The sequence below is a fragment of the Oncorhynchus mykiss genome, chromosome 3 (assembly GCF_013265735.2).
Source record: "Oncorhynchus mykiss isolate Arlee chromosome 3, USDA_OmykA_1.1, whole genome shotgun sequence".
NCBI lineage: Eukaryota > Metazoa > Chordata > Actinopteri > Salmoniformes > Salmonidae > Oncorhynchus > Oncorhynchus mykiss.
Window position 1 is genome coordinate 1315878 of NC_048567.1, and position 16698 is coordinate 1332575.

Sequence of the window (16698 nt, forward strand, 5' to 3'; positions counted from 1 at the left end):
AGACAGTAATACCATACAGGAGACAGTGAGTCAACCCTCCGTATGGCCCCCTGTATGTAATGTTAATGAAGGACAGTAATACCATACAGGAGACAGTGAGTCAACCCTCCGTATGGCCCCCTGTATGTAATGTTACTGAAAGACAGTAATACCATACAGGAGACAGTGAGTCAACCCTCCGTATGGCCCCCTGTATGTAATGTTAATGAAGGACAGTAATACCATACAGGAGACAGTGAGTCAACCCTCCGTATGGCCCCCTGTATGTAATGTTAATGAACGGCCTGGCAGTAATACCATACTGGAGACAGTGAGTCAACCCCCCATATGGCCCCCTGTATGTAATGTTAATGAAGGTCAGTAATACCATACTGGAGACAGTGAGTCAACCCTCCATATGGCCTCCTGTATGTAATGTTAATGAAGGGCCTGGCAGTAATACCATCCTGGAGACAGTGAGTCAACCCTCCATATGGCCCCCTGTATGTAATGTTAATGAACGGCCTGGCAGTAATACCATACAGGAGACAGTGAGTCAACCCTACTTATGGCCCCTGTATGTAATGTTAATGAACGGCCTGGCAGTAATACCATACTGGAGACAGTGAGTCAACCCTCCATATGGCCCCCTGTATGTAATGTTAATGAACGGCCTGGCAGTAATACCATACAGGAGACAGTGAGTCAACCCTCCGTATGGCCCCCTGTATGTAATGTTAATGAAGGACAGTAATACCATACAGGAGACAGTGAGTCAACCCTCCGTATGGCCCCCTGTATGTAATGTTAATGAAGGGCAGTAATACCATACAGGAGACAGTGAGTCAACCCTCCATATGGCCCCCTGTATGTAATGTTAATGAACGGCCTGGCAGTAATACCATACAGGAGACAGTGAGTCAACCCTCCGTATGGCCCCCTGTATGTAATGTTAATGAAGGGCAGTAATACCATACAGGAGACAGTGAGTCAACCCTCCGTATGGCCCCCTGTATGTAATGTTAATGAACGGCCTGGCAGTAATACCATACAGGAGACAGTGAGTCAACCCTCCGTATGGCCCCCTGTATATAATGTTAATGAAGGGCAGTAATACCATACAGGAGACAGTGAGTCAACCCTCCGTACGGCCCCCTGTATGTAATGTTAATGAAGGGCAGTAATACCGTACAGGAGACAGTGAGTCAACCCTCCGTATGGCCCCCTGTATGTAATGTTAATGAAGGGCAGTAATACCATACAGGAGACAGTGAGTTAACCCTCCGTATGGCCCCCTGTATGTAATGTTAATGAACGGCCTGGCAGTAATACCATACAGGAGACAGTGAGTCAACCCTCCGTATGGCCCCCTGTATATAATGTTAATGAAGGGCAGTAATACCATACAGGAGACAGTGAGTCAACCCTCCGTACGGCCCCCTGTATGTAATGTTAATGAAGGGCAGTAATACCGTACAGGAGACAGACAGTTCATTACTTAAGTAGCCAATTCGTGCACTTTGCTTTTTTTTGTGAATGAATGATCTACAGTCAGATGAAATCCTGATGCATGTTTAGATCTCACAGGGTTGTGCATCAGGACCAGCTGCAGGGAGCAGGTGCATTAATACGTTGAGAAAGTGAGGATTCATTACTGTATTGACGTCAGGGAATATACCCATCCAAATTACAAAGGCATATATGTGTGCATCATCAAGTGCAGTACTCTGATAGATTGCACCAGATAATTACTATGCATACCACTAACATCTCCGCCTAACTACTGCCGGCGACCATCAATTTCAGAAACCCTTAAAGTGTTTTTGGATCCAGGCATGCCAACGTTGTAAACATCGAATACATTATGTCAGGGAATCTCTGTCTGGTTTCTACTTGATCTAAAGCTATGGAGGTAAGAAGCACCCGATGTCTTTGACATGTGGACATTAACGTCTCGGGAAGATCTGTAATAGCTTCACTTAATTGGCCTTTAAGGCCGGGCACCAATTAATAATCAATGGTGTCAGGGGAGGCCGGACTCTCTGTGTTTAAACCAATACGTGAATGCATTATATTCATATTTATTCTAAGTAAAGTCTTCATTGTAATTGGCATGTTATTAGAGCGAAGGCTTTTAGTCTGTATCAAAGTCATTGAATTAAAAAGGGAGATATAGATCTGTCCGGGAGAAACAAACAAGGCCAGTGTAATATGACAGAAACAATGAACAACTCTGGTTAAGAGCCTCATTATTCCTGCTCTTCTATGAGAGGGGGGAAAACAGCCTGCTCAGCTCAGGACTATATGCCTGTGTAGGCCAGTGTGTACCGCCTCATAGCTGACACTACAGAACCACCTCATCAATCTGCTCTCTTCAGCCGCCTGCTTGGCTAATCTCACTGTCTGGCAGTGATGGGGAGGTTCCTGTACGACTGGAACAATATACAGAAACTATCTTACATCAATATACAGAGGAACTCACTCTCCTCAATAACCAGAGGAAACAGCTCACCTCTCTTCCCTCTGCTGTAGTCAAGTCAGTAATCCTGAGCTCATTACTGATCTACCAGAGGAATTTATAGCATTAGTAATGATAATACACAGGTCTTGTGATAGAGCAGAGAGAAGGTCTCCAAGCTAACTATAAAGATACAACACGTGAACCAAAAGTATGTGGACACCCGCTCGTCGAACATCTCATTCCAAAATCATGGGCATTAATATGGAGTTGGTCCCAGCCCCTTTGCAGCCTTAACAGCCTCCACTCTTCTGGGAAGGCTTTCCACTAGATGTTGGAACATTGCTGCTATAACAGCCTCCACTCTTCTGGGAAGGCTTTCCACTAGATGTAGGAACATTGCTGCTATAACAGCCTCCACTCTTCTGGGAAGGCTTTCCACTAGATGTAGGAACATTGCTGCTATAACAGCCTCCACTCTTCTGGGAAGGCTTTCCACTAGATGTAGGAACATTGCTGCTATAACAGCCTCCACTCTTCTGGGAAGGCTTTCCACTAGATGTTGGAACATTGCTGCTATAACAGCCTCCACTCTTCTGGGAAGGCTTTCCACTAGATGTTGGAACATTGCTGCTATAACAGCCTCCACTCTTCTGGGAAGGCTTTCCACTAGATGTTGGAACATTGCTGCGGGGACTTGAGTCTATTCAGCTACAAGAGCATTAGTGAGGTCTGGCACTGATGTTAGGCGATTAGGCCTTAGTCGCAGTCGGCGTTCCAATTCATCCCAAAGGTGTTTGATTGGGGTTGAGGTCGGAGCTCTGTGCAGGATGGTCAAGTTCTTCCACACTGATCTTGACAAGCCATGTCTGTATGGACCTGGCTTTGTGCACATGTTCATGCTGAAATAGGAGAGGGCCTTCCCCAAATGGTTGCCTTAAAGGTGGAAGCACAGAATCGTCTAGAAAGTCATTGTATGCTGTAGCGTGAAGATTTCCCTTCACTGGAACTAAGGGGCCCGAACCATGACAAAAAGCCCCAGACCATTATTCCTCCTCCACCATACTTTAAAGCTGGCACAATGCATTGGGGCAAGTATCGTTCTCCTGGCATCCACCATTCTACTGGGGAAACAGTATAATGAGTCTCCAGACTGGGGAAACAGTAGAATGAGTCTCCAGACTGGGGAAACAGTAGAATGAGTCTCCAGACTGGGGAAACAGCTGAATGAGTCTCCAGACTGGGGAAACATCTGAATGAGTCTCCAGACTGGGGAAACAGTAGAATTAGTCTCCAGACTGGGGAAACAGTTGAATGAGTCTCCAGACTGGGGAAACAGCTGAATGAGTCTCCAGACTGGGGAAACAGCTGAATGAGTCTCCAGACTGGGGAAACAGTAGAATGAGTCTCCAGACTGGGGAAACAGTTGAATGAGTCTCCAGACTGGGGAAACAGCTGAATGAGTCTCCAGACTGGGGAAACAGCTGAATGCGTCTCCAGACTGGGGAAACAGTAGAATGAGTCTCCAGACTGGGGAAACAGCTGAATGAGTCTCCAGACTGGGGAAACAGCTGAATGAGTCTCCAGACTGGGGAAACAGCTGAATGAGTCTCCAGACTGGGGAAACAGCTGAATGAGTCTCCAGATTGGGGAAACAGTAGAACAAGTCTCCAGACTGGGGAAACAGTATAATGAGTCTCCAGACTGGGGAAACAGTAGAACAAGTCTCCAGACTGGGGAAACAGTAGAATGAGTCTCCAGACTGGGGAAACAGTAGAATGAGTCTCCAGACTGGGGAAACAGTAGACTGAGTCTCCAGACTGGGGAAACAGCTGAATGAGTCTCCAGACTGGGGAAACAGCTGAATGAGTCTCCAGATTGGGGAAACAGTATAATGAGTCTCCAGACTGGGGAAACAGCTGAATGAGTCTCCAGACTGGGGAAAAGCCTGAATGAGTCTCCAGACTGGGGAAACAGTAGAATGAGTCTCCAGACTAGGGAAACAGTAGAATGAGTCTCCAGACTGGGGAAACAGTAGAATGAGTCTCCAGACTGGGGAAACAGCTGAATGAGTCTCCAGACTGGGGAAACAGGTGAATGAGTCTCCAGACTGGGGAAACAGATGAATGAGTCTCCAGACTGGGGAAACAGCTGAATGAGTCTCCAGACTGGGGAAACAGCTGAATCAGTCTCCAGACTGGGGAAACAGCTGAATCAGTCTCCAGACTGGGGAAACAGCTGAATGAGTCTCCAGACTGGGGAAACAGTAGAATGAGTCTCCAGACTGGGGAAACAGTAGAATGAGTCTCCAGACTGGGGAAACAGCTGAATGAGTCTCCAGACTGGGGAAACAGCTGAATCAGTCTCCAGACTGGGGAAACAGCTGAATGAGTCTCCATACTGGGGAAACAGTATAATGAGTCTCCAGACTGGGGAAACAGCCAAATGAGTCTCCAGACTGGGGAAACAGCTGAATGAGTCTCCAGACTGGGGAAACAGCTGAATCAGTCTCCAGACTGGGGAAACAGCTGAATGAGTCTCCAGACTGGGGAAACAGTAGAATGAGTCTCCAGACTGGGGAAACAGTATAATGAGTCTCCAGACAGTTTCTCTGGTAAAAAAATGAACGTGAGATAGATATCGGAGAGGTCTCGCAGGCCGTGGTGATTTATACATTCTCAGAGAGACTGGTTTGAAAGAGAGGAGGAGAGGAGGGGCAGAGAAAGGAGGCCGGGAGATTTATCATCTCAGTTGACTTTTTCCAAGCGGCTTGGCTCTCCAGAAATAACAACACAGGTATTTAACCTGCTCCCTGTCAGCCCTGCATGGAAAAGTGGTATCCTTCATCAGGGAGGAAGTGCACATTTCGCTAAATGACCAAACTATCTTGACTATTTTTCATTCTCATATGTAAGTTGGTAACCTTCCAAAGAGAGTGACTGATGAGCTGAGTTCATTTCAAGGTTAGACGTTAAGACTTGCAGTAGAGAAACCTAAACTCCATCAAAACCACAAGAGCCCCTTCACACTTCACTGTGCTTTGACAAAGATATCGACATTTCACAGGTCAAACACTTAAAAGAAGGACTCCCATCTAATGGATCTGTTACAATATGTTGAGAATGAAGAGGGACTCCCATCTAACGAATCTGTTACAATATGTTGAGAATGAAGAGGACCTCCCATCTAATGGATCTGTTACAATATGTTGAGAATGAAGAGGACCTCCCATCTAACGAATCTGTTACAATATGTTTAGGACAAGCTCTAAAGACAACACTAGATTAAATATGTTGAGAAGGAAGAGGACCTCCCATCTAACGAATCTGTTACAATATGTTTAGGACAAGCTCTAAAGACAACAATAGATTAATCTTCTCTTTGATAACAGTGTGTGGTAATGCCAGAGATGGAGCTAGATGTGTCTTCTATACTGTCGATGTGCAGCCCTATTGAATCAGAGCATATAGCCAACAGCTGTTCTGTCAACCTGAGATGGACATTGTTTATTCAACAACTGAACTGAATGACAGGTGGTTTAAAGTGATCGGTTACATAACATAATATTACATTGCATCATCAGTTGTTCATCCTTCATGAGACAAAGAATAAATCATGTTATCTGTCTAACTTGACATTAACCAGTCTGCATCCCAAATGGTACGTTATTAATACATAGTCCACTAGTTCTGACCGGGGTTCTGGATAGTCCACTAGTTCTGACTGCAGTTCTGGATAGTCCACTAGTTCTGACCGGGGTTCTGGATAGTCCACTAGTTCTGACCGGGGCTCTGGATAGTCCACTAGTTCTAACCGGGGCTCTGGATAGTCCACTAGTTCTGATCGGGGCTCTGGATAGTCCACTAGTTCTGACCGGGGCTCTGGATAGTCCACTAGTTCTGACCGGGGCACTGGATAGTCCACTAGTTCTGACAGGGGCTCTGGATAGTCCACTAGTTCTGACTGCAGTTCTGGATAGTCCACTAGTTCTGACCGGGGCTCTGGATAGTCCACTAGTTCTGACCGGGGCTCTGGATAGTCCACTAGTTCTGACCGGGGTTCTGGATAGTCCACTAGTTCTGACCGGGGCTCTGGATAGTCCACTAGTTCTGACCGGGGCTCTGGATAGTCCACTAGTTCTGACCGGGGCTCTGGATAGTCCACTAGTTCTGACCGGGGTTCTGGATAGTCCACTAGTTCTGACCGGGGCTCTGGATAGTCCACTAGTTCTGACCGGGGCTCTGGATAGTCCACTAGTTCTGACTGCGGTTCTGGATAGTCCACTAGTTCTGACCGGGGCTCTGGATAGTCCACTAGTTCTGACCAGGGCTCTGGATAGTCCACTAGTTCTGACCGGGGCTCTGGATAGTCCACTAGTTCTGACTGCGGTTCTGGATAGTCCACTAGTTCTGACCGGGGCTCTGGATAGTCCACTAGTTCTGACTGCAGTTCTGGATAGTCCACTAGTTCTGACAGGGGTTCTGGATAGTCCACTAGTTCTGACTGCGGTTCTGGATAGTCCACTAGTTCTGACCGGGGCTCTGGATAGTCCACTAGTTCTGACTGCGGTTCTGGATAGTCCACTAGTTCTGACCGGGGCTCTGGATAGTCCACTAGTTCTGACTGCAGTTCTGGATAGTCCACTAGTTCTGACAGGGGTTCTGGATAGTCCACTAGTTCTGACTGCGGTTCTGGATAGTCCACTAGTTCTGACCAGGGCTCTGGATAGTCCACTAGTTCTGACCAGGGCTCTGGATAGTCCACTAATTCTGACCAGGGCTATGTCAAGGGTGTGTTCCTGTTTAGAAATGATATGTCCAGCGTGAGTTCCTGTTTAGAGATGATTTGTCAGGGTGTGTTCTCTATGGAGTGGCATCCAACTGGGTAATGCAATTATACGCCATTTTGTCATTGTTTTATAACAACTTGTTAATTTACTCGACATATGTTCCCTTTACTACAGTTGATCAAAGACACGTCAGACTTTCCTGTCTGTAATAACAATAGACTGTCCTTATAATTAGTTTTAAAGTTTCTTCCCTGAGCAGGAAGAGACAGACATGTTGCCAGTGGAAAATATAAAATGTCTGCAAATCTTTCAGCACGTTTAGAGGAGATGTTCCAGACAGAAAGTGTTGGACTTCTCTCCCTGAGAGTGGCTGTTGATGTAGTGCTCAGTAAGGACATGAATCTAGCAGACCACACCCAGGAGAGCACATTTCAACCCTGTACATTAGATATCTTCTTTGCAGACGTTGAATAACTAAAGACATGACATGATAGAACAGGCTACTGAGATTTATATTGAAACCCTAGGATGACCCATAACTGCAAGTACACTCAGTCATTAACTCCTGACTTCCACAGTTCTACCCCCACAGAGAGAACAGTTAACTCAGTCTTTACCTCCTGACTTCCACTGTTCTATCCCCACTGAGAGAACAGTTAACTCAGTCTTTACCTCCTGACTTCCACAGTTCTATCCCCACAGAGAGAACAGTTAACTCAGTCTTTACCTCCTGACTTCCACAGTTCTATCCCCCACTGAGAGAACAGTTAACTTTACCTCCTGACTTGCACAGTTCTACCCCCACTGAGAGAACAGTTAACTTTACCTCCTGACTTCCACAGTTCTACCCCCACTGAGAGAACAGTTAACTCAGTCTTTACCTCCTGACTTCCACAGTTCTATCCCCCACTGAGAGAACAGTTAACTCAGTCTTTACCTCCTGACTTCCACAGTTCTACCCCCACTGAGAGAACAGTTAACTCAGTCTTTACCTCCTGACTTCCACAGTTCTATCCCCCACTGAGATTACAGTTAACTCAGTCTTTACCTCCTGACTTCCACAGTTCTATCCCCCACTGAGAGAACAGTTAACTCAGTCTTTACCTCCTGACTTCCACAGTTCTATCCCCACTGAGAGAACAGTTAACTCAGTCTTTACCTCCTGACTTCCACAGTTCTATCCCCCACTGAGATTACAGTTAACTCAGTCTTTACCTCCTGACTTCCACAGTTCTATCCCCCACTGAGAGAACAGTTAACTCAGTCTTTACCTCCTGACTTCCACAGTTCTATCCCCACTGAGAGAACAGTTAACTTTACCTCCTGACTTCCACAGTTCTATCCCCACAGAGAGAACAGGATCCCTCTGTCTATATGTGCTTTGTAAAGTGCAGCGAATGCATTTGAACACCAGGTCAAATCATATTTATAAATTGTTTATACACTTGCAGTATGTAGGTCACCACATGCACTGTGTCTGATGTTTAAATATGCTGGCACTTCCATTCCTCTGTCTCAATGACAAAAAAGCCTTTTAACGAAGAGCAAATGTCTGCAATCGCTCCCTCACATAGGAGTTAGGAATCAGCACAATGCTGAACATTGGAGTCTCTGTGGAGTTAACATTCTGCCACCTATCGACTGGCCACCGACTGGCCAATGACTGGCCACTGACTGGCCACCGACTGGCCAATGCCCTTCTCCTTGACACTCACAAGGGAAAAAAAATAAAACTTCAGCAGTGTCCTGTGTAATTAGCAGACAGATCTTTGGTTGGCAAAGACAAAGTTTGAGTGAACCTTCAGTGAGAGGGGGAAAGGGGACACAGTCACCATATGTTCAGGGTGACCCTCATTATTCTCAATGAGAGAGCAGTCATCCATGGAATGGTCTCGCTGATAACAGCCCATAACACCTTCTCTGGAACGGAGCAGCCCTCCGGTGGGAGGCATGGGTCGCTGGTGTGGCGTCGCTGGGTCCTGGACGCTGTACAGGAGGAGTCAGTAGGAGCGGGGCACAGCCTCCTCGCAGGACGTCGCAGCACGATGGATGTCTTGATGGAGAATAATGGGGTCACATTGAGACTACGATGTAAAGGCATAACCTTTATGCCTACTAGTTAATGATATTAGGAATCTGGCAGAGCAATTCTTCTTTTCCATGGGATGTATAACAAGAACAATATTTGGCCAGGGGAACTCATATGGGCCTCTTAGTTTCCTCGTCTAGTGAGTTAGTGTGATGCTGCCGCTGATCTGCAAGGTGACCTCAAGGAAGAGAGAGAGTTTAGGAGTCTGGACGGAGTGAAAGAGATGGGAGAGTCTTATTATAGACCATGTTAGAAGCAGAGCTACCAAACCATGTCAGAATAAGGTCTTTCCCTTCTAATATCATTATCAACAACACTGATATATACAGGTTATTTCAAAGCTGTTGGCCATAATGTACACTTCATGAAAAATAGGTACATTTCTTTCATTAAATTGGAAAGCATTTCAATAGCTTTAGGTCGTTATCAGACGGTGTGCACTATAACGTCTGCAAAAGTCTTGACTTTGTAACTAATTTAATCTTCAGAAGTCTTGACTTTATATTAGTTACTATATTCAGAAGTCTTGACTTTATATTAGTTACTATATTCAGAAGTCTTGACTTTATATCAGTTTGTTACGGTGCGTGAATGAGGACCCAAAAGCGAATCAACTTAAACAGAGCTTCTTTAATTACCACACACAGGTAGGCTCAGATGGACCGGCAGATTCCGACAGGACAGGACAAGGTTACAGCAAACATGACGACAGTCTGGTTCAGGCATGAATGACACAAACAAACAAGAATCCGACAAGGACAGGAGCAGAAACAGAGACAGATATAGGGACCTAATCAGAGGGAAAAAGGGAACAGGTGGGGAACGGGGTGACGAGGTAGTTAGGAGGAGACAGGGCACAGCTGGGGAAAAGAGGGGGAGAAAAGGTAACATAACAACGACCAGCAGAGGGAGACAGGGTGAAGGGAAAGGACAGAGACAAGACAACATGACAGTACATGACACAGTTACTATATTCAGAAGTCTTGACTTTATATTAGTTACTATATTCAGAAGTCTTGACTTTATATTAGTTACTATATTCAGAAGTCTTGACTTTATATTAGTTACTATATTCAGAAGTCTTGACTTTATATTAGTTACTATATTCAGAAGTCTTGACTTTATATTAGTTACTATATTCAGAAGTCTTGACTTTATATTAGTTACTATATTCAGAAGTCTTGACTTTATATTAGTTACTATATTCAGAAGTCTTGACTTTATATTAGTTACTATATTCAGAAGTCTTGACTTTATATTAGTTACTATATTCAGAAGTCTTGACTTTATATTAGTTACTATATTCAGAAGTCTTGACTTTATATTAGTTACTATATTCAGAAGTCTTGACTTTATATTAGTTACTATATTCAGAAGTCTTGACTTTATATTAGTTACTATATTCAGAAGTCTTGACTTTATATTAGTTACTATATTCAGAAGTCTTGACTTTATATTAGTTACTATATTCAGAAGTCTTGACTTTATATTAGTTACTATATTCAGAAGTCTTGACTTTATATTAGTTACTATATTCAGAAGTCTTGACTTTATATTAGTTACTATATTCAGAAGTCTTGACTTTATATTAGTTACTATATTCAGAAGTCTTGACTTTAAATTAGTTACTATATTCAGAAGTCTTGACTTTAAATTAGTTACTATATTCAGAAGTCTTGACTTTAAATTAGTTACTATATTCAGAAGTCTTGACTTTATATTAGTTACTATATTCAGAAGTCTTGACTTTATATTAGTTACTATATTCAGAAGTCTTGACTTTATATTAGTTACTATATTCAGAAGTCTTGACTTTAAATTAGTTACTATATTCAGAAGTCTTGACTTTATATTAGTTACTATATTCAGAAGTCTTGACTTTATATTAGTTACTATATTCAGAAGTCTTGACTTTATATTAGTTACTATATTCAGAAGTCTTGACTTTATATTAGTTACTATATTCAGAAGTCTTGACTTTAAATTAGTTACTATATTCAGAAGTCTTGACTTTATATTAGTTACTATATTCAGAAGTCTTGACTTTATATTAGTTACTATATTCAGAAGTCTTGACTTTATATTAGTTACTATATTTAGAAGTCTTGACTTCAAATGAGTTACTGATTGTGGACTACAGGAAAAGTAGGACCGAGCACGCCCCCATTCTCATTGAAGGGGCTGCCGTGGAGCAGGTTGAGAGCTTCAAGTTCCTTGGTGTCCACATCACCAACAAACTAACATGGTCCAAGCAAACCAAGAAGAGAGCACAACAAAACATATTCCCCCTCAAGAGACTGAAATATTTGGCATGGGTCCTCAGGTCCTCAAAAGGTTCTACAGCTGCACCATCGAGAGCATCCTGACTGGTTACATCATTGCCTGGTATGGCAACTGCTCGGACTCTGACCCCAAGGCACTACAGAGGGTAGTGCAAACAGCACAGTCCATCACTGGGGCCAAGCTCCCTGCCATCCAGGACCTCTATACCAGGCGGTGTCAGAGGAAAACCCTAAAAATGTAAACATTTATGCATAATCACTTTAATAACTCTACCTGCATGTACATAGTACCTCAACTAACTGGTGCCTCTGCACATTGACTCTGTACCGGCACCCTCTGTATATATTGTTATTTTACTGCTGCTCTTTAATTACTTGTTACGTTTATCTCTTACTCTTATCCGTAGTTTTTCAACACTGTAAGGTGTTGAAAGGTGACACCTCTTGTTTTTGGCGCCTGTGACTAAATCAATTTGATTTGATTTGACAATGTGGCCTCACCACCACCATTACCACCACCACCACCATCACCCCCACCAGCACCACCACCACCATCACCCCCACCATCACCACCAACACCACCACTACTACCATCACCACCACCACCACCAACACCACCACTACTACCATCACCACCACTACCACCACTACCAGCACCATCACCGACAGCACCACCACCACTACTACCACCCCCACCACTACCACCACCACCACCATCTCCCCCACCACCATCTCCACCACCACCACTACTACCACCCCCACCACTACCACCACCACCACCACCATCACCACCACCACCAAGATCACCACCACCATCACCATCATCATCACCACCACCACCATCATCACCACCACCACCACTACCACCACCACCACCACTAACACCATCATCACCAACACCACCAAGATCACCACCACCATCACCACCATCATCACCACCACCACCATCATCACCACCACCACCACTACCACCACCACCACCATCACCACCAACACCACCAACACCACCAAGATCACCACCACCATCATCACCACCACCACCATCATCACCACCACCACCACTACCACCACCACCACCACTACTACCACCATCATCATCACCACCACCACCTATAACACTGTGATATTTCATGTGAAGTTATATGTAGCTGTAAATGAAACAGTTTACACATGTAAAGACATATATAGCTGCAAATGAAATCTGTCAGGAGTAGAGCCGTACAGGACGGTCTGTAAATGTAAACTGTCAGGACAGAGCTGTTCAGGACGGTCTGTTAATGTAAACTGTCAGGAGTAGAGCCGTACAGGACGGTCTGTAAATGTAAACTGTCAGGACAGAGCTGTTCAGGACGGTCTGTTAATGTAAACTGTCAGGAGTAGAGCCGTACAGGACGGTCTGTAAATGTAAACTGTCAGGAGGAGAGCTGTACAGGACGGTCTGTTAATGTAAACTGTCAGGAGTAGAGCCGTACAGGACGGTCTGTAAATGTAAACTGTCAGGACAGAGCTGTTCAGGACGGTCTGTTAATGTAAACTGTCAGGAGTTGAGCCGTACAGGACGGTCTGTAAATGTAAACTGTCAGGACAGAGCTGTTCAGGACGGTCTGTTAATGTAAACTGTCAGGAGTAGAGCCGTACAGGACGGTCTGTAAATGTAAACTGTCAGGAGGAGAGCTGTACAGGACGGTCTGTTAATGTAAACTGTCAGGAGTAGAGCCGTACAGGACGGTCTGTAAATGTAAACTGTCAGGAGGAGAGCTGTACAGGACGGTCTGTTAATGTAAACTGTCAGGAGCAGAGCTGTACAGGACAGTCTGTAAATGTAAACTGTCAGGAGTAGAGCCGTACAGGACGGTCTGTTAATGTAAACTGACAGGAGCAGAGCTGTACAGGACAGTCTGTCAATGTAAACTGTCAGGAGTAGAGCTGTACAGGACGGTCTGTTAATGTAAACTGTCAGGACAGAGCTGTACAGGACGGTCTGTAAATGTAAACTGTCAGGAGCAGAGCTGTACAGGACGGTCTGTTAATGTAAACTGTCAGGAGCAGAGCTGTACAGGACGGTCTGTTAATGTAATCTGTCAGGAGTAGAGCCGTACAGGACGGTCTGTAAATGTAAACTGTCAGGACAGAGCTGTTCAGGACGGTCTGTTAATGTAAACTGTCAGGAGTAGAGCCGTACAGGACGGTCTGTAAATGTAAACTGTCAGGACAGAGCTGTTCAGGACGGTCTGTTAATGTAAACTGTCAGGAGTAGAGCCGTACAGGAGGGTCTGTAAATGTAAACTGTCAGGAGGAGAGCTGTACAGGACGGTCTGTTAATGTAAACTGTCAGGAGTAGAGCCGTACAGGACGGTCTGTAAATGTAAACTGTCAGGACAGAGCTGTTCAGGACGGTCTGTTAATGTAAACTGTCAGGAGTAGAGCCGTACAGGACGGTCTGTAAATGTAAACTGTCAGGACAGAGCTGTTCAGGACGGTCTGTTAATGTAAACTGTCAGGAGTAGAGCCGTACAGGACGGTCTGTAAATGTAATCTGTCAGGAGGAGAGCTGTACAGGACGGTCTGTTAATGTAAACTGTCAGGAGTAGAGCCGTACAGGACGGTCTGTAAATGTAAACTGTCAGGAGGAGAGCTGTACAGGACGGTCTGTTAATGTAAACTGTCAGGAGCAGAGCTGTACAGGACGGTCTGTAAATGTAAACTGTCAGGAGTAGAGCCGTACAGGACGATCTGTTAATGTAAACTGACAGGAGCAGAGCTGTACAGGACGGTCTGTTAATGTAAACTGTCAGGACAGAGCTGTACAGGACGGTCTGTAAATGTAAACTGTCAGGAGCAGAGCTGTACAGGACGGTCTGTTAATGTAATCTGTCAGGAGTAGAGCCGTACAGGACGGTCTGTAAATGTAAACTGTCAGGACAGAGCCGTACAGGACGGTCTGTAAATGTAAACTGTCAGGAGGAGAGCCGTACAGGACGGTCTGTAAATGTAAACTGTCAGGAGGAGAGCCGTACAGGACGGTCTGTAAATGTAAACTGTCAGGAGCAGAGCCGTACAGGACGGTCTGTAAATGTAAACTGTCAGGAGCAGAGCTGTACAGGACGGTCTGTAAATGTAAACTGTCAGGAGCAGAGCTGTACAGGACGGTCTGACATTGAATCTGTTCTCTGTTTTCCTGCCACCGGGTTGACCTGAGTGTTGCCAGGTGAAGCTCCAAAGCTCACACTATATATCAGCCTATTTCACCGTGTATCACTGTGTCTCACGCTAGATTACATAGCAGAGAATTAGAAAGGTATCTCCCTGACTGAGCCCCCTAGAAATACCTCGGAACCATAATCAAGATTGTCTGCACATCTAAAAAAGAACCTGCCTGTACACGTTTGGCATTGATCACGGTGCTCCTACTACTTCATGTCTTTGACCTACAGGGCATTTGATCCCAATGACATGAGCTTTATTTTTTCCTAAAGCTACAGCTTGATATTCCAGCACTTAATTTAAGAGCGCAGTTAAATCACAGAAGCCATAATATGTCAAGTTATCCCTGTGCTTTGTAGTGAGGAGAGGGAAAACAGTAAGTCATGAAAAAAAAAAAGCTATGATTGCTTTTCTGTCCCTCCAAATGACAGTTATCACCTGAATGACCTGCTTGGGGCAGGCCCATCTAGAAATGACACGCTAAGGCATAACGTCATCTAACAGGGTAGTTACAAAAATCAATACAAACCCCATTTCAGAAGATACTCCGTGTGTGAGAGGGACCCGCTGTAACGTTCTTTATTGAATAGGCCTGAGGGGCTGGAAAACAAACTTTGAGACATACACGTGATCTCCCCCAACACAGGAATCAGGGGCCGAGGCGGGCGTTCCATTCTCAGTGTGTTCCTTAATTAACGTACAGCTCACTCAGCCTTTCACTGCATGGACACTACCAGTGGTGTAAAGTAAAAACACTTTAAACTACTATTTAAGTCGTTTTTTGGGGGTATCAGTACTTTACTAGTTATATTTTTGACAGCTTTTACTTCACTACATTCCTAAATAAAATAATGTACTTTTTACTCCATGCATTTTCCCTGACACCCAAAAGTACTCGATACATTTTGAATGTTTAGCAGGACAGGAAAATGGTTAAATTCACACACTTATCAAGAGAACATCCCTGGTCATCCCTACTGTCTCTGATCTGGAGGACTCACTAAACAGAGAACATTCCTGGTCATCCCTACTGTCTCTGATCTGGAGGACTCACTAAACAGAGAACATTCCTGGTCATCCCTACTGTCTCTGATCTGGAGGACTCACTAAACAGAGAACATCCTTGGTCATCCCTACTGCCTCTGATCTGGAGGACTCACTAAACAGAGAACATCCCTGGTCATCCCTACTGCCTCTGATCTGGAGGACTCACTAAACAGAGAACATCCCTGGTCATCTCTACTGCCTCTGATCTGGAGGACTCACTAAACAGAGAACATCCCTGGTCATCCCTACTCTCTCTGATCTGGAGGACTTACTAAACAGAGAACATCCCTGGTCATCCCTACTGTCTCTGATCTGGAGGACTTACTAAACAGAGAACATCCCTGGTCATCCCTACTGTCTCTGATCTGGAGGACTCACTAAACAGAGAACATCCCTGGTCATCCCTACTGACTCTGATCTGGAGGATTCACTAAACAGAGAACATCCCTGGTCCCCCCTACTGCCTCTGATCTGGCGGACTCACTAAACAGAGAACATCCCTGGTCATCCCTACTGCCTCTGATCTGGAAGACTCACTAAACAGAGAACATCCCTGGTCATCCCTACTGTCTCTGATCTGGAGGACTCACTAAACAGAGAACATCCCTGGTCATCCCTACTGTCTCTGATCTGGAGGATTCACTAAACAGAGAACATCCCTGGTCCCCCCTACTGCCTCTGATCTGGCGGACTCACTAAACAGAGAATATCCCTGGTCATCCCTACTGCCTCTGATCTGGAGGACTCACTAAACAGAGAACATCCCTGGTCATCCCTACTCTCTCTGATCTGGAGGATTCACTAAACAGAGAACATCCCTGGTCATCTCTACTGCCTCTGATCTGGAGGA